Source organism: Nyctereutes procyonoides, unplaced genomic scaffold (genome assembly GCF_905146905.1).
Source record: "Nyctereutes procyonoides isolate TBG_1078 unplaced genomic scaffold, NYPRO_anot_genome, whole genome shotgun sequence".
In the NCBI taxonomy this organism is placed as follows: Eukaryota; Metazoa; Chordata; class Mammalia; order Carnivora; family Canidae; genus Nyctereutes; species Nyctereutes procyonoides.
In genome coordinates this window covers 1,918,329-1,942,834 of record NW_026575022.1, presented here as the reverse complement: position 1 = coordinate 1,942,834, position 24,506 = coordinate 1,918,329, and positions in this window count along the sequence as shown.

The window sequence follows — 24,506 nt, the reverse complement described above, 5'->3', positions numbered from 1 at the left end:
TGTTCCAGTAGGGACACTATCTCTATCTTCCAAGTCTATTTTCTGCACAAATATTCTGGAAAAGATAGAAGAAAGACAGTTAGTAGCTCTGCCCAAAAGATGTATAGAAATGTAAGAAAGCCATGGAGAATTATCTCCCAATATCAGGAAAAGATTGTTTTTATGAGAAAATTAACCTTCCTATTTTCTTTCTACATTAATTTTTTAAAGAAACATGAGTTTGTAAAAATATTAAGGTTTCCAGTTATACATATATTTTAAAACATGAAATGAATTATTAGAGGTTAAGTGTTTAATTTTTTTTAATTCTAAATTTCATGGCTTAAAGATAGCTTAGAAGAGGATTTTTGTTTTATTTTCTTACTTAAAGCTAGTGAAATACAGTTCTCCACAAACTGTTCTTTATTTCCTCAAATTCTTAAGAAAAATTCAATTCTCTAATCCATTTTAGGCAACATTTCATCACTGTAAATGCAACTGTAAATGGACTAATCATTTGCACAGGGGATAAAAGCGAGTCATCACACATAAGAGAGGAAAATACTAGATTGATCATAACTGAAATTCATTCCCAGCACCAAGGTGAGCTTTAGGTGCCATCATGACCACCACCACCCCCCATCACATCATTTTTAGCTCTAATTTCTCCCCTATCAAAGCTCTCCTGCACTGCCATGTTTTTCAGAGAAGTTGGCCTTAAAAACAGATTACATTAAGTAATAGCCTTGTTCAAGCAACCATGGAATTTGGCAAATGCTACAAATCAGGTTGTGTTTTGCTGCTGTTGTTTTTTAAACATCACCAGCTGTATTGAACGTGTCTTTTTACTCTGATGCTTTGACATCTTGCATAACAATAGAAAAGACCGTCCTTTCCAAGGTTAGCCAACTTCCTAGAGATAGCAAACAGCTTGCCTGGGAGCATCCTTTTCATATGCAAACCAACCAATGCAAAGCTGAAACCCCACAACTACCTTCTTTATCTGGGTAGCTCTTTTCTCAGGCCCATTATCCATCCACCCTAGGGCCAGGTACCAGACAACTAGACGGCCCCTATTTCCCAGAGCCCACCAAAATTATTCAAACTAGCCAATCCTAAACCTGTTTACCTTTACCTCACTTATTCTCTGTCAGTCTTCCAGAAATCTTAGTCAACAAAGCAAGACATTTCAAGAAAGAAAAAGAATATCTAGCTCTCAGATTTTAGTTTCCAAATACCCTCCTCCAATGAAAGGAACCAGGGCTCCTGGAGGAGCGGTTCTTGTCCATATTGCCTTCTGCTCCTTCTGCTTTTGACCAGTCCTGGTTTTTCCTCATGTGGCCCAGTATGGCATGCCATGCTTCCTGTTTCTAAAAATTGATGAGTATAAAAATTTCTTCCTTCATGACATTCATTTCTGTGTCTATGTGTCTTGCTCTACCTGATTAAAACAAATTTCAGGGACATTTTAAAAACACCATCACACCTCTTAGTGCCATCAGCTCTAACTACACCCTATCCACACAAACATTTTTATAGTCATCCAGAGGTCCCTCTGTTCCTGCTTATTTTCTCAGAAATAATAAAGGTAGAGAGATAGAAATAATGGTTTAGAAATAATGAAGGTAGAGAGAGCACACACTTTTGATTATATCTTAAATATAAGAAAAGTAGACAATAAAGGGTGAAGCTCAGCATAAACTTCGGCCAAACCAATTTACAGCTAGTCTATACCCAAGGAAGAAGAATTCCTGTAAAATTACCTAGTTTTCAGAAGTTTTTTAATTGGGTTGCTGAGGACAACAAAATTGGTTGTTCACACACCCCTTTCTGCTAATCCCTATATGTTCCATTGTATTTCTCTCTGTGACACACAGAAATGGAGATCATGGGTCTTTCCAAAGTTGGGACTCTCCTGTAATTAGTTTCTCAGAGATTTTGCAATTGGTTTTCTGGGGAAGAGTTCTTGAGGGGTGAGTAAGACCATAGCCTATTTTGTCATGAGCCTTGTAGGGGTGATTCAGGTTTCATATCTAGGGAACATTTCCCTAGCTGCAGTGAGCTAGAACTGGCAAGCCCCAGTTAGAACAAAAGAACCTGCTATAGGTAGCATATAGGTGAAATCTAGAAGACCCCTGGAGAATCTTAAGAGAATGTTGAGTTTAATAGACTTATCACTTTTGATGAAATTTAAGAAGATATCGATTCAGATTTATTATAGAGCCAGATTCAGTATTGAGAGCTTGAGAGGAAATCCAGCAAGAGTTTGATAAGCAATTATTACTCAAGGAAAAGATGAAAGAGAGGAACACAGACACCTAGGAAAGAGTGCTGCATATGGTTATGGCTGGGCTATTAAAGGAATTAAAATACGCAGAGAAGAAAGAGAAATGCTCATGAATGAAAAGGAGGACAGAAGATCCTCTCAGTTTCTCACTATGCTTAATAAGAAAGGCAGCCCACTGATCTGAAAAGATCACAGGCAGGAAGATCAAGAGGGAAAGAGGCAGAATGACTCTGCATAGGCCAGTGATTTGGATAGCATCTAGACAAGGAAGCAAAGTCTGTCTTCCTATGGTGGCTCCACACTTTTACAAAAGCCTGTCCATATAAATGAGATTAGGACATCTATTTATCCAGAAATGTTCCAGAAGCAAAGAAAGGACTGCACAGGTCACATAGAAAAGCACTTACTACATTTAACCAAATCCAAGAGTAAACTTGGGAATCCTATCTAGGAACAAAACAAGACAAATAGGAGAACAACAAAAGAGCAGTCAGTCCCTTGCTGAATCACATGGGAAATGACTAAAGACACTGCAGAGACAACAATGACAGTCTCCCTAGCGTAATATCTCAAACTTCAAGGTAAGAAACTGAGCATGCCCCAGCCTCCCCATTCCACAAAGTTTCAAAAATAATAGTTCTCAAGCCTGTCTCCCAGTGAGTCTCCAGTGCTTTCATTTGCCAGACACCATCAAAAGATCAAGGAGCAAAGAGAGAATAATGGATGCTGTGAGTAGCTGAGTGACTAAAAGCATGACAAAATAAAAATGGAAACACTGCATTTAATTTGACCTTCCTTAAGAAAGGTAATGGACCACAAAGGTAGACTTAGGGAACTCAACTACTTATTAAAATGTAATAACATTTTTTAAGGAGCCCCAGAGATGAAGAGAGAGATAAAGGGGCAGAAGGTTTATTCAAACAAATTATATTGAAAACTTCCCTAATCTGTGGAAGGACACAGACATCAAAATGCAGGAAGCACAGAGGACTCCCATTAAATTCACCAAAAGCTGACCATCGCCAAGGCATATCACAGTCAAATTCACAAAATATACAGACAAGGAAAGAATCCTGAAAGCAGCAAGGGAAAAAATGTCCTTAACCTAAACGAGAAGACAGATCAGATTCACAGTGGATCTGCCCACAGAGAGTTGGCAGGCCAGAAAGAAGGAGAAGGAAATACTCAATGTACTGAATAAGAAAAATATGCAGCCAAGAAATCTTATCCAGCAAGGTTGCCATTCAGAAGGAGAGATAGTTTTCCAGACAAATAAAAACTAAAGGAGTTTGTGACCATTAAAGCAGCCCTGCAAGAAATTTTAAGGAGTACTCTTTTAAAATTTATTTATTTATTTATTTATTTATTTATTTATCTATCTATCTATTTATTTATTTATTTGAGAGAGAGAGAGAGAGACCACAAGCAGAAGGAGTGGCAAAGGGACAAGCAGACTCCCTGCTGAACACTGAACCTGATGTGAGGCTTGATCCTAAGACCCTGGGATCACAACTTGAGCCAAAGGCAGATGCTTAACTGACTGAGCCTCCCAGGCACCCGTAAGGAGGACTCTTTGAGTGGAGAACAAAAGATCAAGAGCAACAAAGACTAGAAATGACCAGAGAACATCACCAGAGACACCAACTCTACAGGTAACACAATGATGCTAAATTCATATCTTTCATCACTCTGAATGTAAATGGACTAAATAGGTCTAATCAGAAGACATAAGGTATCAGAAAGGATATAAAAAAAAAAAAACAAGACACATCGACACGCTGCCTACATGAGATTCATTTTAGACCTAAAGACACATGAAGACTGAAAGTGAGAGTATGGAGAACCATCTAGAATGGTACTGGACATCAAAAGAAAACCAGAGTAGCCATATTTACATAAGACAAATTAGATTTTGAAACAAAGACTGCCATAAAGGATGAAGAAGGGCATAATATCATAATTAAGGGGTCTATCCATCAAGAAGATCCAACAATTACAAATTTTTATGCCCTCAACTTGGGAGCACCCAAATATATACATCAATTAATAATAAACATAAAGAAACTCATTGATAATAATACAATAATAGTAGAGGGCTTTAATACCCCACTTACAGCAATGGACAGATCATCTAAGCAGAAAATCAATAAGGATATAATGACTTTGAATGACACACTGGACCAGATGGACTTACCAGATATATTCAGAACATTTCATCCTAAAGCAGCAGAATACACATTCTTCTCAAGTGTACATGGAACATTCTCCAGGATAGATCACATACTGGGTCACAGATCCAGGCCTCAACCAGTACAAAAAGATCGTGATCATACCACGCATATTTTCAGACCACAACACTGTGCTAGAAGTCAACCACAAGCAAAAATTTGGAAAGACCACAAATACATGGAGGTTAAAGAACATCCTACTAAAGAATGAATAGGGTAACCAGGAAATTAAAGAAAAATGTAAAAAGAAACATGGAAGCAAAAGAAAATGAAGCATGACAGCTCAAAACCTTTGGGATGCAGCAAAGATGGTCCTAAGAGAGAAGTGTGTTGTAATACAGGCCTACCTCAAGAAGCACGAATAGTCTCAAATACACAACCTAACCTCACACCTAAAGGAGCTAGAAAAGGAACAGCACACAAAGCCTAAAGCCAGCAGAAGGAGGGAAATGGTAAAGATAAAGCAGAAATAAATGCTATAGAAACAAAGAAAACCAGTAGAATGGATTAGGGAACTAAGAGTGGGTTCTTCAAAAGGAATAATAAAATTGATAAACCCTAGTCAGACTTATCAAAAAAGCAAAGAAAAAGGACACAAATAGATAAAATCATGAAGGAAAGAGGAGAGATCACAACCAGCACCACAGAAATACAATTATAAGAGAATACTATGATAAAATATATGCCAACAAACTGGCAACCAAGAAGAAATGGACAAATTCCTAGAAACTTACAAGCTACCAAAACTGAAACAGAAATAAATAGAAAATCTGAACAGATCCATAACCAGCAAAGACACTGAGTCAGCAATCAAAACTCTCTCAGCAAATGGAAGTCCTGGCTGCTTGGCCTCTGGGCAGTTCTACCAGACATTTAATGAACAGTTAATACCTATTCTTCTCAAACTATTCCAAGAAATAGAAATGGAAGGAAAACCTCCAAACTTATTCTACAAGCTTGATTCGAAAACCAAAGACTCCACCAAAAAAAGGGAATTACAGGCCAATATCCCCAGTGAACATGGATGCAAAAATCCTCAATAAAAATACCAGCAAATCGAATCCAATAGTACATTAAAATAATTACTCACCACGATCAAGTGGGATTTATTCCTGGGCTTCAGAGGTGGTTCGATATTCACAAATCAATCAATGGGATACACCATATCAACAAAAGAAAGGATAAGAACCATATGATCCTCTCAATAGATGCAGATAAAGCATTTGACAAAATACAACATCCTTTCCTCATAAAAACCTCAATGGACGAAGATGGATGAAACATACTTCAATATCATAAAGGTCATATATGGAAGGCACACAAGTAATATCATCCTCAATGAGGAAAAATTGAGACCCTTTCCCCTAAGATCAGGAACACACGACAAGGATGTCCACTCTCCAATCACTACTTAACATAGTACTTGAAGTCCTAGCCTCAGCAATCAGGCAACGAAAAGAAATAAAAGGCCTCCAAATTGGTAAGAAAGAAATCAAACTTTCACTCTCTGCAGATGACATGATGCTCTGAAGAGAATCTGAAAGACTCCAGCAAGAAATTTCTAGACTCATACATGAATTTAGGAAAGTTGAGGGATATAAAATCACCGTGCAGAAATCTGTTGCATTTTTATGCAATAACAAGGAAGCAGCAGAAAAAAGAAATCAAGGAATCAATCCCATCTGTAAGTATAGTAAAAATAATAAGATACCTAGGAATAAATCTAACTAAAGAAGTAAAAGTTCTATACCCTGAAAACTATAGAACACTGATGCAAGTAACTGAAGAGGACACAAAGAAATGGAAAAACATTCTGCACTCATGGATTAGCAGAACAAATATTATTAAAATGTCTATGCTACCCAAAGCAATCTACGTATTTATGCAAGCCCTATCAAAACACCAACAGCATTTCTCACAGAGGTAGAACAAACAATCCTAACATTCGTGTGGAACCACAAAGGACCATGAATAGCCAAAGGAATCCTGGAAAGGAAAGCGAAACTGGAGGCGTCACAATTTCGAATTTCAAGCTACGCTACAAAGCTGTAACCATCAAGACAGTGTGGTCCTGGCACAAATACAGACACACACATCAATGGAACGGAATAGAGAACCCAGAAATGGACCCACAACTATATGGTCAACTAGTCTTTGACAAAGCAGGAAAGAATATCTGCTGGAAAAACAATCTCTTCAACAAATGGTGCTGGGAAAACTGGGCAGCTACATGCAGAAGAATTAAACTGGACCAATCTCTTACACCACACACAAAGATAAACTCAAAATGGACGAAAGACCTAAATGTGAGACAAGAAACCATCAAAATCCTAGAGAAGAACACAGGCAGCAATCTCTTTGACTTCAGCGATAGCAATTTCTTATTAGACATGTAATTAGAGGCAAGGACAAGAGCAAAAAATGAACTAATGGACTTAATCAAGACAAAAAGCGTCTGCACAGCCAAGGAAACAATCAACAAAATTAAAAGGTGAACTACAGAATGGAAGAAGATGTTTGGAAATGATGTAGCTGATAAAGGGTTAGTATCCAAAATCTATAAAGACCTTAGTGAACTCAACCCACCCAAAACAAATAATCCAGTTAATAAATGGGCAGAAGACATGAATGGACACTTTTCCAAAGAAGACATCCAGATGGCCAACAGACACATGAAAAGATGCTCAACATCTCTCATCTCTGGGAAATACAGATCAAAACCACAATGAGATATCATTTCACCCATATCAGAATGGCTAAAATTGTCAACAAAGGAAACAATAGAAGCTAGCGAGGATGTAGATAAAGAGGGACCCTCTTACACTATGGGTGGGATGCAAACTGGTGCAGCCACTCTGGAGAACAGTATGGAGGTTCCTCACAAAGTTAAAAATAGAGCTACCCTATGACCCAGCAATTGCACTACTACTCAAAGGATACAAAAAATACAGATATGAAGGGGGTACACGCACCCAATGTTTATAGCAGGATTGTCAACAATAGCCAAACAATGGAGAGACTCCAAGTGTCCACTGACTGATGAATGGATAAAAAAGATGTGGTGTATGTACAACGGCATATCACTCGGCCATCAGAAAGAATGAAATCTTGCCATTTGCAACAATGTAGATGGAGCTAGAGTGTATTATGCCAAGTGAAATAAGTCACAGAAAGACAAGTACCAAATGATCTCACCCATATGTGGAATCTAAGAAAGAAAACAGATGAACATATAGGAACAGGGAAAAGGACAAAAGGAGGGAGGGAAATAAGGCATGTGTAACTCCTAACAATAGAGAACAAAGGGAGGGTTGATGGAGGGAAGTGGTTGAGAGGCCTAGATGGGTGATGGGTGTCAAGGAGGGCACTTGTGATGGGCACTGGGTGCTGTATGTATGTGATGGATCACTGAATTCTCCTCCAAAACCAATATTGTGCTATATGTTAACTAACAAAATTGAAATTTAAAAAAAAAAATTGACTTTCCTTGTCAGCAAGACAATTGTTTCTTCTGAATAAAATAAGTCATGACCTTGAAGTCCTAGAAGTTGTACAAACAATGTTTAGAGTTGATGGGATTAAAACTGTGTTTAGTCATTTCAGAGCCTCAGCAGTGGGTCTCCAAATAGATCATGTTCATTTTCTGTCTCATCTTCCACTCACCATTTTTCTCCTCTTCACTGCATCCTCTAAACTCCGCTCTCCAAAAACAACCTTCAGGTTTACACTCCAGCTCCTTTGAAGTGATTACTTTCCCCCCCATTACTTAAAGATAACCTCCTAATTTTTAAATTCTGTCAGTTACCGCCACAGAGGTTACCAGCTACTCGTGTTCTGACTGGTCCATGTGCGCTGAGTGCCATTTCTCAACTAGTTCATCAGATCTTAGAGGAGAGGTACCACATCTCCCTCTACCCCCTTGGAGTTCCCAGGCCATCTGGAATAGCACGAAGGCAGAAAATAAATCCTCCACAAAGAACAGTGGTTAGAGGGGCACCTGGCTGGCTCAGTTGGGGAAGCATCTGCCTTCAGCTCAGGTCATGATCCCAGTGTCCTGGGATGGAGCACCACGTCAGACTCGTCTGCTTGTCCCTTTGCTCATGCTGTCTCTCTCAAATAAATCCACAAAAATCTTAAAGAAGAAAAAAGATTTGTTTTTAGAGGCTCCTCAATGATGTCTTAGCCCACAACATTTTTTTTCACTTTAAAATGGGATAGTACAACAGGCTGAAGGTAAAACTTCACTAATTAAAAGAAGCATTATTAAGAGACTGGCTCAGAAGAGTTCAGTTTAATATTCAGAATTTTCCTGACCCGGTATGGGCAAACACCAAAAATGTGACCTGGTCCTGCCACTACAGAGCTGTTCTTATGTGGAGCGAAGGCACAAGCGGTTAAGGTGAGTGTTCTGGAATCAGAATACCTTGGAGCCACCCCACCATTTAACCACCAGAGCCAATTTTTGCATCTGCAAGATGAGCTTATTAATGGTACCCTGACTCGGAAAGATGATACTGGGACTTAAGGAGAAAATACATATAAAAATCTTAACAGAGTGCTTGGCACATAGTAAGTATTTGCTACATGTTGGCTAGTTGGAACCCTTCCTCATCTATTGGACGTCCCAACTTTTTCTGAGGGACACTTAGGTCTAATCAACATCAAAGACATTGGCTAAGCTAAAGTTACATGATTATTACATAGAGTTGTACATTCACCTTGGTTTATGTTTTGAATAAAATGTAAAAACAAGAAACCCTTAATGACTTATTGTCATGTAAAAGTCAGTCTTTGTGTAACACTCACCACGAGCATGAGGAGGTTATTCAAATAAAAAAGTTTTGGGTACATATGATAACTGAGACACCATACTAGGCACTGGATGGATAGAAAGAAAAAAAAAAAAAACATTAACCAGACATATCTTCTGAATTTGTAAAAGGCAACAATATTCAGAGGCAGAGAAATCAAGAAGAGTTGTGTACACTGACGCCTCCATTTTCGTTCAGTGAGTACTTTCCTTCAGGCTGAGAAGGATACACAAGAAAATATGGGACTTGGTCAACAAACTTCAGGAAACAATCAGGTTGGAAAGTCAGGCTATAAACAATTATCTAAAACTTCATGAACAAGGGTCCAAGTGAGTGATACAAAAAGTAAGTCAGTGTGAACAACCGAAGATTTAGTGGTAGTGGCTGTGAAGGGGTTACCCTGGTTTAAAAACTGGTTCTGCTGGGGTAGATTTTTACTGTTCAGCCCATTGCTATTGTGCAAATCTTCCTACCACAGCTGATTCCAAACTACTAATGAGATGTCACCGGACACAGAGTCGAGAAGAGATGCACACACGTGGTTCAGGCCCCAGCACACCCACGTTGGGATTTGAAGAGCACCTTGAGGACGGACCGCATGAGGAAAAATAGCACAGGGTAGAAAACGTTCCACTTTGGGAGGAGCAGCTGCAATCTAGCCCCGGAGTGAGGAGGAGGAGGAAGCCCGGGGTATTTGGGAGTTGGTGGGAGGTCAGTTTGATTTGAGCATAAACGGTGAGTTTGGATAAGCATTTAGCAATTTCAAGTAGGGTGGACTACGGGGTCTGAACTTCGTTCAGTTGCAGAAGAGACGCACCAAATTCTTATGAAGAGACAGTTGGCCTTGTGACAGTAATCACGTGAGAGGAGTGATGGGTCTGTCGCACTCTGAGACCTGCAGAACGGGCACGAAATGAGAGCGGCGGGACTCCGGGACGGCCCCGCGTGAAAAGGCAGACAATTCTTTTTTTAAGATTTCGATTTTATTTATTTTATTTTACTTGAGTGCGAGAAAGTGCAGGGGAACGGGGTGAGGGAGAGGGAGCAAATCCCAAGCAGACTCTGTGCGGAGCATGGAGCCCTGGGGCTCCGTTTCACAACCGTGAGCTCATGACCTGAGCCCAAACCAAGAGTCCAATGCTTGACCACCTGAGCCACCCAGGAGCCCCGTGAGGAAAACACTTCTGATGGCATCTGAAGGCTTCTCAGATATGGAAGATGAGGAAAGAGAAAAGAGGGTAGTGGCTAAAACTTTCCGTTCCAGGTTTAGAGGAAAATTGTCATCTCACTGACCCCCTGAGTAGACACAGAATCGTCATCTCACTGACCGACTGAGGAGACACAGTGGAGCAGAAGCTGTTTTAGGGGGGCAGAGCCAGTAACTTCAGCCTTCGATGCACCCACTTCAGGTACAGGAGTGTCAGCTTGACACCCGGCCCTTGAGGATTCCACAGGCCACCGAGATGCAGGGCCTGCTCCCCATGACTGGGGCCTGTCTTCCTCCAACCCCAAACCCAACATTGGAACTCTCTCCAATTAAATGATAACAGCAGGAGCTTAAATTCTTTTTCTTGCTGAAATAATCTTACCCTCTCCCGCCCCCTTATCCTTTTTTACCCCTCCCCCTCTCCAATTCTGAAGACCTTTCTTTTACAATAAATCTTCTCACTTAAAAAAAAAAAAATCCTTTCCATAACATATTCTGGTACTAAAACAGCATTATAGTGTTATAATTTGTATTTTGAATATCTCGCTTTAGACATCCTGGTATATTTATTATTCTGTCCATTCTCCTAAAAATATCCTGTGGGATATAAGGGAGGGCAGCTATAATTAACCTCGTCCTGTAAATGGAGAACCAAGGCATAACAGATAATTAATATAATCAAGAAACTGATTCAGAGGCGATCTCTGATTTACAAATTCTTTTTCAATATCCTACCGAATAAACAAAATGTCGCTTCCAACCGCTTACTTTCCTTAAAAGAAAGAAGCTACCTAAATCTAGCTTCCCCATGTACGGTCATTCTAATTGCATCTCCAAGCAATATAAGGTAAAAATCTAAAACAAGAATTAGGAATAAATGCCTCCTAATCAAAATCCCATTGCCTTTTTCCAAACTTCACTTGTTTTCTAGGATTATCTACGACAGCCAGAGGGGAAGACTACTAAACAGAATTCTAGAAGATGATGATACTAATGCTTTTTGAGTTTGTGTGCCATAATTTACTACCCAAATAGGATAACCTAGAAAAAATAAAAATAAAAAAAGCACTTAGTTCCCCTTACCGTCTTTAGCTTGGGCATAAAAACCTTATAATTTCTAGTATATGTTTATTAGCAGTACAGTGTGTTTAAATATAAACCATAAGATATAAAGCCAGAAACTCTGCAAGGCAGTTTCGGGTCCAAAAGGTGCTTACTCCCTAAGTATCTCAAACTGCAGTCTCCTCACGTCTCAGATCCTCAGCGAAAGGCGTGCAATCAAGCCTCCATCCCACGCAGAACGCTTCTAACTTATTAATTCTAACAGAGAAGATAAGGGGAGAGAAACCCTCTGAAGCATGTAAATTCCATTGTTTTAATGTCTAAGTGGTTTTAACCCTACAGGGTAGCTCCCCGACCACGGAGGAGCCCTGGAATGCTCAATGAGGGTCTTCGGTTCTTTGTTTTCAGTCCAACGTAATTATTCTGTGTATGAGCAACTGTTCCTGAAAACAGTGGCTCGAAGACCTAAACCAACTGTTCTCAACTCCGGGAGGCGGACCTCCGAGCAGCCACCGGGGGACAGGGTCTGAAGCAGTAGGGATGGAAGCACATGGAATACGGACTGGAGTGAGTCACACTCTGCGGGTACAGAATGACGTCAATTAGAGCCACCCTCACTTACCTCGCAGGATTTTTTTTAGTATAATGGAGAGAATAAAAAATATTCCTGCCTAATTCAGTAGATTTTCTAATTATGTATTTTCCAGTCAACAGACCTAAAATGCAAATTCTATCTTTTTGGCATATTCCTATTTTGCTACTGTGCAAGAATGTTCATACTAAAAAAAACAAAAAGCTGGGATCCATTATTTGAATCTTGGTGTGTGCAAAGTACTGCACTCCGGTAGCATTATTACTATTTAATCTCTTGTGATATTTTCATTTTATACATCTTGGAAAACATTCTTTAATCAGCAGACATCAGAACCATATATGATAAAACATGCAAAAGCCAGAGGGGAAAGGGGATCAGCGAGGATCCTCAGGTTTGGCTGTTCCAGTGTACTCTCTCAAGAGTATGTCCCACCTGCAAAATGCAAATATCGTTCCTTTGTAACTTCCATAGTCACGGAAATTTTTTTTTTTAACGTTTAGAATGTTTCGATTAATGGCGAGGTCGTGCCTAGGAGCACCTCCAAGTCCCCGGAGAGAGGGCCTCCTAAATGCAAAGCCTCCGTGCTCTCCCTCTGCAGTCAGTCCCAGCTCCCAGGGGATAATTAAGGGAGGGAGGTGGGGGCTGATGAGGGTCCCTGAGGCCTGGGTGTCCCCGCAGGCTGCCGCTCCGCACCTGCCTCGGCACCTGCCTCGGTGCCTTCAGAGCGCGGCAAGCACAAAAAATAAGTAAGCGACTCCCAGATGAAAGGAACGGGTCGAGGCCCTCTATGCCAACAGGGGCACCCTGAGAGACACCAGGCACCCGAGGGGCGCTCGGGAACCACGCAGGCCGCGGCTGACAGACAAAGGAAGGTCCCACACAGTAGGCTCCCACGGTGCTGCGAGGGTCTTGGGGCCTCTCCCAGGAGGGGTGACTGCAGAGCACCGGCAGGGAACACTCACAAGTTCTCTGATTTCTTGCCATTAAGGAACAAGTTGTTTAGTGCTCAAAACCGCACATTGCTGGGCTCCTGGTTGGCTCAGTCAGGGGAGCACGTGACTGTGATCTCAGGGTTGTGAGTTCGAGTCCCATGTTGGGTTGTAGAGATTAATTAAAAATGAAATCACAGTTTTAAATAAAATCTCCCGCGGGAAACTACCTGGTGTTTAAACTTTGACCAAGCTGAGACCAACCCCCGGGCATGAAGTTGTTCTTGTCCCATCCGAGTGTGGCCAGGTCATTTTTGTCTCCTCGCTGGGTGTGGTGGGTCGTTCAGGGCCTTCTCTCCCACGATTCCATTTGTCAGACCGAATGCAGACGTGTCTTCCTCTGGATCATATTCAGGACTTTTTGCTCTAGGACCTTAGTGACTCCTAGTGATGTGGCCACACGGTCACAGTCCGCACACGTGGGAGGTATGTCGACCAAGGTTACGGCGCGCTTCCTGGAGTAGGGACCCAAAGGGACATCTGAAAGTCTTGGCGTGGTCTCTCGGGCTGTTGAAGCGCCCGCGCCCCCGCGACCCCTGAACCGCGCGGAGGCTCGGCGGCGCGGGGCCAGGTCGGTCCTCCGACGATGAGCCTCGGGTTTCCGGGCTTGCAGCTCGCTGGACCCGCGTCCTCGCATCGGTGCCCGCCCCCCGACGTCGCCCTGCCCAGGTGCTCCCACCGCCCGCCGCTGCCACCGCGTCCTCGCATCGCTGCCCCCGCCCCGACGGCGTCCTGCCCAGGTGCTCCCACCGCCCGCCGCTGCCACCGCGTCCTCGCATCGCTGCCCCCCCCGACGGCGTCCTGCCCAGGTGCCCCCACCGCCCACCGCTGCCACCGCGTCCTCACATCGCTGCCCGCCCCCCCGACGTCGGCCTGCCCAGGTGCCCGCACCGCCCGCCGCTGCCACCGCGACCTCGCATCGCTGCCCCCCCCGACGGCCTCCTGCCCCGCCAGCCGGCAGAGGGGCCAAGAGGGTCCAGGAGCCGGGGGCGGGGTCCACGCGGACACAGGGCAGCGGGGGGGCGGGTACCGAGCGGGGAGAGGCTGCGCCTGGAGGAGGCGGGCGCAGGGCGTTGGTGGGCGCGCTCGGGCCTCCCAGCCACCTGGCTGCCCCCCTAGCGACTGGAAACGGCGACTTTTCCCGAGGTCACATTATTTCAGGGCTGGGATTGCGGCTCGGGCCTGGGCCACGTCCTCTGCCTGGCGTCCCGGAGGCCCGGCCGAGGAGCCGACGGGGCTGGCCCGCCCCCGGGGGAGCCGGAGCTGCGGACCGCGCGGCGTCCGGACACCGTAGGGCGCTGAGTCTGCCCCCGCCCCGGGATCCTGGGACCAAAACATACAATAATAAATATAACATAATATAATATAATATAATATAATATAATATAATATAATATAATATAATATAATATATAATATAATATATATAATATATATAATAATATAATATAATACAATATAATATAATATAAATTAAAAGGGATTTCCTCCCAGACGTGAATGGAAAGCGCAAGACAAAGGAGGCCCACGCGAGGCTCCAGCGCCAGGGCAGCGTCCTCCAAGTGGCCGGCGGCTGCGACACACGGGCCCGCCCCGGCCTGCGCCCCGGCCTGCCCGCGCCCCGCGCGGAACGCTCCGACCCCTGCCCCGGTCCCCCCGCCCCCGCGGCTTCTGCGCCCCGCGGTGAGTCAGGGCTCCCGGTGGGAAGCGACGTGCACAGCCGCGGGCTCCAGAGCGCCCCACGCAGCGCCGCAGCAGTCGGCCGTGGGCGGGCACGGCCCCGCGTGGGCTCCTCGCACGTGCCAGCGCCCTGGGCCCACGCGGACGGCAGCGAGGCAGGGCGCTGGCGGAGCGCGGGGCCCGGGACGCCGCACGGGCGCCGGGAGCGCCGGAGGCTGCAGACCGGTGCGTGGCACCGCCCAGGCCGGAGGGATGCGCTAACCGGCAGCCTCCGCAGCTCTGTGACGTCACCCGGCGGGCTGTCTGTGACGTCACCCAAGTCCGCACGCGCCCGGGGGCCTGGAGGCGCCGGCGCTCCCGGAGCGGGGCCTCGTGGCGCGACGGCCCCTGGGCTCCGCGCACCTGCCTGAGACCACGGTCCAGCGCGGTCGCCGCCGGGGAAGCGGCCGCCGTCCTCCGCGCAAGGCCCACCCAGGAGTAAGTGAGGAAGACCGTGGCGACGGCCTTGTCAGGCGCATCGTCCGTGGTGACGCGGGGGCCCCTCTTGCGCGCGCCCCGGGGCTCCGACCTGGGAGCGGGCGGCCGGCGGCGGGTGCGGGGCCTCGACGCGCCCCCAGGGCCAGACACCGCGCGTCGAACTCGGCAGGATCCGGGTCGCGGGAGCACACGTGGACGCAGGAGGCCCTCGCACGGCGCCCGGCCCCGGGGGGGGGGGGGATCGGCCTGCTGGGGGATTCCCCGCCGCCCGGTGCCGGTTAGCGGCGGGGCTCCAGTGCAGAGGCGGGAAGCCAGCGCAGTCGACGTGGTGGGCGCGGGACGCGGCTTCGCAGAAACCGCTGGGCGGGACAGGCGGGATCCTGCCCGCCACTCAGAGGCCTGAGGCTGAAGGCGTGTGCAAGGAGGAGGAGGGGTTTGGGTTTAGGATTTATTTATTTATTCATGAGAGACAGAGACAGAGAGAGAGAGAGAGAGAGAGAGAGGCAGAGACCCAGGCAGAGGGAGAAGCAGGCTCCAGGCAGCGAGCCCGATGCGGGACTCGATCCCGCGTCTCCAGGGTCAGGCCCCGGGCCGGAGGCAGGCGCCAAATCCGCTGCGCCTCTCAGGGATCCCCAGATTTTCATTTTTAAATTTTTTTGTTTTTTATTTATTTATGATAGTCACACACACAGAGAGAGAGAGAGGCAGAGACACAGGCAGAGGGAGAAGCAGGCTCCATGCACCGGGAGCCCGACGTGGGACTCGATCCCGGGACCCCAGGATCACGCCCTGGGCCAAAGGCAGGCACCAAACCCGCTGAGCCACCCAGGGATCCCCAGATTTTCATTTTTAAAAGGTCAAGTTGTCAGTGTGAATCACGAATCGTGATGGCGGTGAGCGCTGGGCGACAAACCGCCCAGTAGATCCTGGAGTCGAGGCGGCGAGAGGCGAGCCCCCGGCTGGGCGGGAGGGATGCGGGGCTCACGGAGAGGAGAGGACACGGACGTAAGATTACCCCGCGGGAGGGACGAGGTCGGCCGGGCTCCGGCCAGGGCCGGATATACAGCTCGAAGGCCAACGTCTCGGGCCCGGCCTCCTGCCAGCCTCGTTTTTCTGAGGCGCGCACGCGCCGGGGCCTCAAGCGGCCGGAACCCCACGTGCACGCCCGTGCTTGCCCCGCGGGGCCCCCCCGCCGCACGTCGGTTGCCTCCGCAGCCACTCGGGGCGGCGTCTGCGCCTGGCCCGGCAGCAGGCCCGTCACGCGCGCCGGCCGCCGAGCCTCCCTGTGCAGGAGGCCCCGGCCCACGGCACCCCCCGGCACCCGACGGCACCCCGGGGCCGCGCACTGCGCCCCCCGCGTTAGCGCGAACGCTGCGAGGTGACGGACGCGCAGCCCTCCGCCCCCCGTGCGTGGCTCCCACAGCGCCTGGAACGAAGCAGGGCCCCCGCGGTTTGTTGGTTTGTTTGTTTTGGACTCAAGATCCTTGTCGCCTCCTGTGCAAGCCCAAGAGATAAGACCGGGAGACCCAAGTTCCCTTAGTGATCTCCGCCAGTAGCAACGTCTGGAAAAACTCCAATGACACGACGAGGGTGCCGACGTTACAGCCGTCAAAACACAAAACATTTGTCACCACGGAGATTCCTCATGGCCTCCGACGGTGGCGCACACTCCCTGCACAGGGAAGCTGCCCCGGGCCCTGGGGGGCTCAGGTCGTGACCCTGGGGTCGCAGGATCGAGTCCCACATCGGGCTCCCTGCGTGGAGCCTGCTCCTCCCGACACTGTGTCTCTGCCTCTCTGTGTCTCTCATGTACAGATAAATAAAATTGGAAAAAAAAAAAAAAACCAACAAAGGAAAGTTGCTCCAAATACCACTATCAAACGAGGCCCATGAGAAGTGACTATGAAAGACTGGAGAAAACCTAGAAGAATTCTACACTCAATTGTATTCTACACTCACAATTAATTTGATTTTTTACGTCAATTTAAAGAAACTTAAATGTGACAAATGGAAGCTGTGCTTTAAGGAAAAATGAGACAAAAATTGCTAATCAGCACAGCTAATTAGATATGGGCCGGAATCAAAAGATTGGCAAATGAATCATTTTTACTTATATTTATTTAGGTTAAAAGAGAATTGAAGATGTACACACTTCTGTTAAGATTATTATTATTCCACAAAATCTTGCCATTTGCAACAACACGGATGGAGCTAGAGGGTATCATGCCGAGGGGAAGAAGTCAGAGGAAGACAAATACTGTATGTGGAATTTAAGAAACAAAACAGATGGACATGGGGAAGGAACAAAGAATAAAAAGATGAAAATTAAGAGGGAGGCAAACCATAAGAGACGCTGAACTCAAGGGAACAAATGGTGGAGAGGAGGGGGAGTGGGGGGGTGAGGGGAGGGATATCGGGGTAACAGGCACGAGGGAGGGCACTGGGTGTCATGAGTTCTGGGCGTTGTATGCAACTGATGCATCACTGACTTCTACCTCTGAAACTAATTGTTTAAAAAAGAGGATTTATTCCATATTTTATAAGACTTTCTTATTAAGCCACTACTGATCCCGACCATCCTGAATGAAAGGCCTTCTGCCCAAGTCCGTCAGTGTGGTCAAGTCTTTCACTCTCAAAATGGGGCTCAAACTTAGTTCAAGGGAACCGCTGGGCACAATCACCCTCTTCTCCTGCTTCGCTTTTCTTCTGTTCAGGCTTTCCTCTTTTCCCAAGTTTTGGTCTCCTCTTCCAATTGCAAGACAAAGATGTCCATGAATATGATTTAAAATACTGAGATGAGATGCTGAGGAGGAGGAGGGAAGGTCCACATCCTTAACCAGCAGCAAGCCACAGACGCTTACGTAAAAAGAACAAAAAAAAAAAAAAATGAAGCAAGGGGATGTGTAGGGGAAGGTGGCGATCAGAAAATGGGTTCAGGATTGAAGATATTAAGTTTTAAGGCTTGTCCGCCTTCTATCCATCCTACCGGGAGCCAAACTTGGTCATGTGACTCTCTGCTGGGCTCCCCATTACCTAAAGACAATGCCCGAAGCCTTCATGTGACCTCTTGACACTCTGTTCCCATCCCTGGTCATTTCTCTAGTTATATCACCTGAGAGTACCTGCTATCTCCTGCCATGCACTCCTCTCTCCAGAAACCCCACCTGACACCTTCCTACATACTCACTAAGCTGTGTTTTGGTGCTATTACTTCTACCTGACTGCCTCCTCATTCGGCACTCGGTCCCCTTACTTCCTCTGGCTAGAGCCTGATTCTTTTTTTTTTTTTTTTTAGAATTTTATTTATTTATTCATGAGAGACACAGAGAGAGAGGCAGAGACCCAGGCAGAGGGAGAAGCAGGCTCCCTGCAGGGAGCCCGATGTGGGACTCAATCCCGGGACTCCCGGACCATGCCCTCGGCCAAAGGCAGGCTCTAAACCGCTGAGCCACCCAGGGATCCCCTAGGGCCGGATTCTTACTCACTTAATAATTACTCACTTCGCTCATCACTTCTTCCACTAAGCTTTCCTGGGAGTCTCCTCTGACAATTCTGAGTTAGATGACTTGAGCCTATTAATCCGTATTCTTTTTATCCAGCCCACAGAAACCCAATTCAAGGGAGCTTTGGAGAACAAAGAAAATCTGTGCCACTCAAAAAGAAATTATAGGAAGAGCATCCCATGGAAAGAGATTTTACTGTGTCCATTTCACTGTGAAAAATCTGCACTGCTACTCTTAATACACGCTGTTAAAATCTGCTTATGTTTCTCCCTTCTGTATGCCTGAGGATACTTAGCTCAGGTTCCCCCAACGCCAAATGTAATGTCCGGTGTGGTCAGTTCAATACATGTTGGTTTAATAACGGCAATCATTACATTTTGGTGGGAAATTCAGAAAAGTGATATCTGGAGGGAATATTCCATATACAGGCCATCTTGTTTATCAATATAGATAAAGGACTTGATGGGGGTGCCTGACTGGCTCAGTCGGTAGAGCACATGACTCTTGATCTCAGGCTTGTGAGTTCAAGTCCCATGCTGGGTGTAGAGATTACATAAAAAAAAAAAAAAAAAAAAAAAAAAAAAGAATCTTTTTTTCAAAAAGAACTTGATGGATAATTTCAGAATGAAGGAAAAAAGTATTAAAAATATCTCTGAGGACAGATGGCGATTCTAGGGTTACATTTGAACCTGAGAGAAAAACAGAGACGCCTTTCCATTGGGATGGGAGGAAAGGTGGTAAAGTCAGTGATGATGAAAGTGAGATCACAACTGGGGAGAGGAGCTGGAAGGGCTCAAGCCTGCTGGCTACTCCTTTCCCTCGCAGGTAGTAGCTGACGCCATATGCTTCAGAGAGAGAAGACAGTGGTATTTGGAACTGGGGAAGGAGGACTGACAGAAGTAGTAACTTCCTGGAAAAACTTCTCAGGAAAATGGGAAAAGTTTCTTTCGAGGGATGAGGAAAAGTACAGTGAGGGATAATTTAATACCTCCTTTACCACAGGCCCCAGGCCTCACACAACAACCTGGAAATTCCATGAGTGTCCCTGTGTCACTTTACCTGCTGAGTTGGCTCTTCCTAAAAGCAGTCCCTTCTATTCACCTCTATGCTTATTCCTGTATTTTCAGCTACCTTTAACCTCCTTTCCCTCTTCCTGGGAATATGCTCAAGTCTTACTTACCCTAAAAAGAACTTTTTAGGGGCACCTGTGTGGCTCAGTGGTTGAGCGTCTGCCTTCAGTTCAGGGCGTGATCCTCGGGTCCTGGGATTGAGTCCTGCATCGGGCTCCCGGCAGGGAGCCTGCTTCTCCCTCTGCCTGTGTCTCTGCCTCTCTGTCTCTCATGAACAAATAAGATCTTTAAAAAAAAAAAATCAAAACTTTTTTGTTTCCATGTAACTACAATCTTTTCTCCTTCTCATCCCCAGAACTTCTGAAGAGTAGTAATTATTCCTTCTCTCCTTTTACTTACTTTCCATTCACTCTCTCCCCCACTGCTCCCTGGTTTTGGCTGCGGTATTACTGAAACAGCTTTGACAAGGGTCACTATCATCTGGTTACAAGGAACCGTAGCCTTTTTTTTTTTTTTAAGAACCGTAGCCTTTTTTTCTTAATCTTCCTTCTTTCTGGCATTTCTGAAAGCTTTTGAGCACACTGACAATCCCCCCCCCCCCTTTGAAGCATTCTCATCTTCTGGCTCTGGGCATAGCAATCAGAATCTCCATACAAAATAAAACATGATAGCGACACAATTCAAAAACCGTGGCCTGCATCCAGGCCATGCACTTTCCTCCCCGTGTGGTGTTGGGAGACGTTATTCGGCTTCTCCACGTCTCGGTTTCTGCAGCTACGAAACAGATATACTCACTTAGCAGCGATGTCTTCAGAACTGAGTCATGTAACACTTGAGAACTATCAAATGCCGGCTACATACCAGGTACTCTCTTGAGTGCCGGGGGTACACGAGTGGAAAAGGAAAAAGACAAAAACCCCTGCATTATCCAGGGAAGGGAAATAATACATAATAAATATACTAAATACGTATATGGCATAGTACGTTAGAGGATGATGGCGATGATACAGGAAATTTAAAATTAGGGAGGGGGATTAGAAGAGTCTCAATGGTGAAATGGACCGCAATTTTAAACAGCAAGGCCAAGATAAGCCTTATTGAGGAAATGACATCAGGGACGCCTGGGTGGCTCAGCGGTTGAGTGTCTGCCTTTGGCTCAGGTCGTGACCCCGGGGTCCCGGGATCAAGTCCCACATGGGGCTCCCCGCAGGAGAGCCCTTCCTGTGTCTCTGCTCTCTCTGTGTCTCTCATGAATAAATAAAACATTTTTTTAAAAGAGAGAGAGAAAATGACATCTGAACACAAATTTGGAGGCAAGAGAATTTATCATGTAGAAATTTGAGAAATAAGTGTTCAAGGCAGAAGAAATAGACTGTGTAAAATCAGCCAGAGATGAGTTCAGAGAGGTAAGGAAGAGCGGAGTGTGCTCTGGGAGGTCATTACGAGGAGGCTGGCCTTTACTGTGAGTGAAATGAAAGCCTGTGCGGGGTGTCGAGTGAGAGGCGACATCCCCTGTAAGTGGGAGAGCAGGCCCACTGTGCCTGAGGAGCAGAGGACACTACCTGAGCCAGGGTCCAGGGAGCTATTAACTCGATCCTGGTGAAAGACAACGGTTGTACATATCAGAAAGGTGATGGCAAGTTGGGCGACAGTGGTAAGAAATGATTAGACTGCCAGGCAGCTCTTGAACGTGGAAGCTCAAGCATTTTATAGTTTGGTTGGCCGTAAGACGAACAGGAAAGACATGCATCATCCCAAGGTTGAGGGGGGCTAGGGCAACCAAAATTAAAGTTTGCATTTTCTGTAACGGAAAAGAGGGAATAAATGTCATATCGCAGAACTCCTATATCAAAATACTCCACTGGGCTTCTAAGACAATGCACTGATCCCCCTCCTCATCACATGGGGTGGGAGCATCCTTGAAGTAACTTCATACACAGAATATTATTCGTTTTGATCTTTAGAGTCATTATTTAGAAGAGCAGAGAAGGTACCATTCCCCATGCAACAGACGAGATGACCAAGGCTCAAGAGTCAAGACACTAACCTGAGGCCCCGGTGAGGTTGCCCACAAGCCCTGGGGCTTTGTCTCTATCTGCTGACCATTAGGCCGCATAGGGCTTTCTGAGAATTGGGGCAGTGCAAGATAGCTTCAGGACCGGGCAGCCCAAATCCTTCCACATCATACCTGAAGAAACGAATTCAAGAATCTAAGCAAGCTACTTGAGTCGCCCTGATTCTACTTTTGAATCCTCCGAGAGATTTCTAAGGACTAGATGGAGACTCCACTTCGGATGCTGAATGACTAACGTCCTACGTCTTTCAATCAGAAAGATGCCCGGTGGTCCAGGAAGGAAACCTGAAGACACTAATGTCCTAGGAGCCAAAGGACGAAAGCGTCTGGGGCAGGACAATGTACTTCACCAAACGCTGCTAAGCAGAAAGGATGAGGCCTGAGAAGTGGCCACTGGCTTTAGCAACATGACAATCACTGGGGACACCTAGACAAGAGCAGCTTCAGGGTACCGACGGGTAGAAGCAGAAGCCTGACTGGAGAGGCTAAACATGAAGAAAAGAGAAAACTTGAAAGCAGCCAGATGTCTGCTACAAGTTGGAACACTGGAAAATGAAATCAAGATATTTTTCCTCTCTTTTGTTTATTTTTTTTATTTATTTCATTTAAATCCAATTAGTTAACATATCATGTATCATTAGTTTCAGATGTAGAGTTCAGCAACTCATCCACTGCACCTAACCCCTGGTGCTCCTCGCGTCACATACCCTCTGAGTGCCTATCACTCAGGTTCCTCACGACGTCCCTCCCCTCCAGCAACTCTTAGGTTGTTTTCTGGCCTTAAGAGTCTCTTGTCATTGGTCTCCCTCTCCAAAATCATCTTGTTTTATTTTTCCTTCCTTTCCTCTATGATCCTCTGTTTTGTTTCTTAAATTCCACATATCAGATAAAGGGCTGGCATCCAAGATCTATAAAGAACTTGTCAAACTCAACACCCAAGAAAAAAAATAATCCAGGCAAGAAATGGGCAGAAGGCATGAACAGACATCTCTGCACAGAAGCTATACACGTAGCCAACAAGCACATGAGAAAATGCTCCGCATCCCTGGCCATCAGGGAAATACAAATCAAAACCACCAGGAGATCGCACTTTATGCAGGTGAGAATGGCGAAAAACGAACGGGTCGGGAAACAACGTTGGCGAAGATGCGGAGAAAGAACTCTTCACTGTCGGTGGGTGGGAGCGAGGCCGGGGCAGCCGCTCTGGAGCACGTTGTGGAGGTTCCTGGGAGAGCAGGGGGTTTGTGGGCTAAGGGGAGCAGCTCAGCAGAAAGGGAAAAAATACCGGGGATGTAGGAGCTATAGGTAAAAACCATGGGGTTAATGCCCCCAAGTCTGCAGAAGAGATGAAATCCTGTGCCCCAGGGGAGAGACTGACGTTAGAACCAGGGAAGAACGTGAGGTCCAGAGACGGGAGGCTGCTGCGCGGGAAGAGGAGAGCGGGGCGAAGCTCCTGGGGTGCTTGCGAGTACCCAGGAGGCAGGACCGGCCCCGAGGGCCCCGAGGAAGGTGGGGAGAAGGGAGAGGGGCGGGAGGGGAGGGGAGGGGAGAGCCCGAGTGGGGAGCAACGAACTAGGCCGAGGCGGCGTGACTGCCCGGTCCCGCTAAAGATGCCTTCGCGTGCGGGTCCAGGGCCTGAGCACCCACAGCCCAGGCGGCCCCACGGCGCCCGGGGCCCTGGGAGTCAGCAAGCGGGGGCCGCCCCCGCCGCGTCATGCACAGGCCCCGACCCCCGCCCGAGGTGTCAGAGGGTCTGCGCTGACGGCTGCCGCCTGCCGGACTCGTGCTCGGGCGGATCCTCGCCCCACAGGCGCCCCACAGGCCCGCCTCCTGCGCCTCCTGCGCCTCCTGCGCCTCCTGCGCCTCCTGCGCCTCCTGCGCCTCCTGCGCCTGCCGCGGCTGCCTGCGCCTGCGCCTGCGCCCGGGGGTGGGGCCGGGCCGCGCGGGAGCCGCTCGGGAGGCCGCAGGCGTCCTTCAGCGTCCAGGTCACACAGCCCAGGCCCCTGGGGCCCCGGAGCCCCGCCGCGCCCACACCCCGACTCCCAGCCGAGTGTGGGACCCAGGAAATTTAGCAAAAACCCCCTACCCCTGGCCGAGCAGAGCAGGACTGATTCCATTCTGTGCTGCACCCGCCACCTCCCCCATGACCCCCACATGACCTGCTTATGGCTTGAGGCGCTGCCCCACCCGAGTCGAGCCGCCGGGCACACCCTCGTCGGAAACCGGCTCCTAACGACGTGACCCTGCTCTGTGCCCGCCAAGACTGCGGCGATTCTGACCGCAGCACTAGGCCAGCTCTAGGGGGTCCTGCAGGCTAAGGTGGGATTCAGTCGGCCGCCCGCTGTGCACCGACGTGACTGTGCGACTTTCCGCGCATCCCACGGGCCAGCGGCCCCTGTGAAGCTGCTTGGCCTCGTGGTCTCGGGGCCCAAGTCCCTGCTCCGCTGCGTCGGGCGCACTTGGACCCAACCCGAGCTTGTAACAAACCCTCGTGTGTTTGCGTCGGTGTCGGCCCCTCGGCGGTTTCTCGGATTCGCCGTCTTG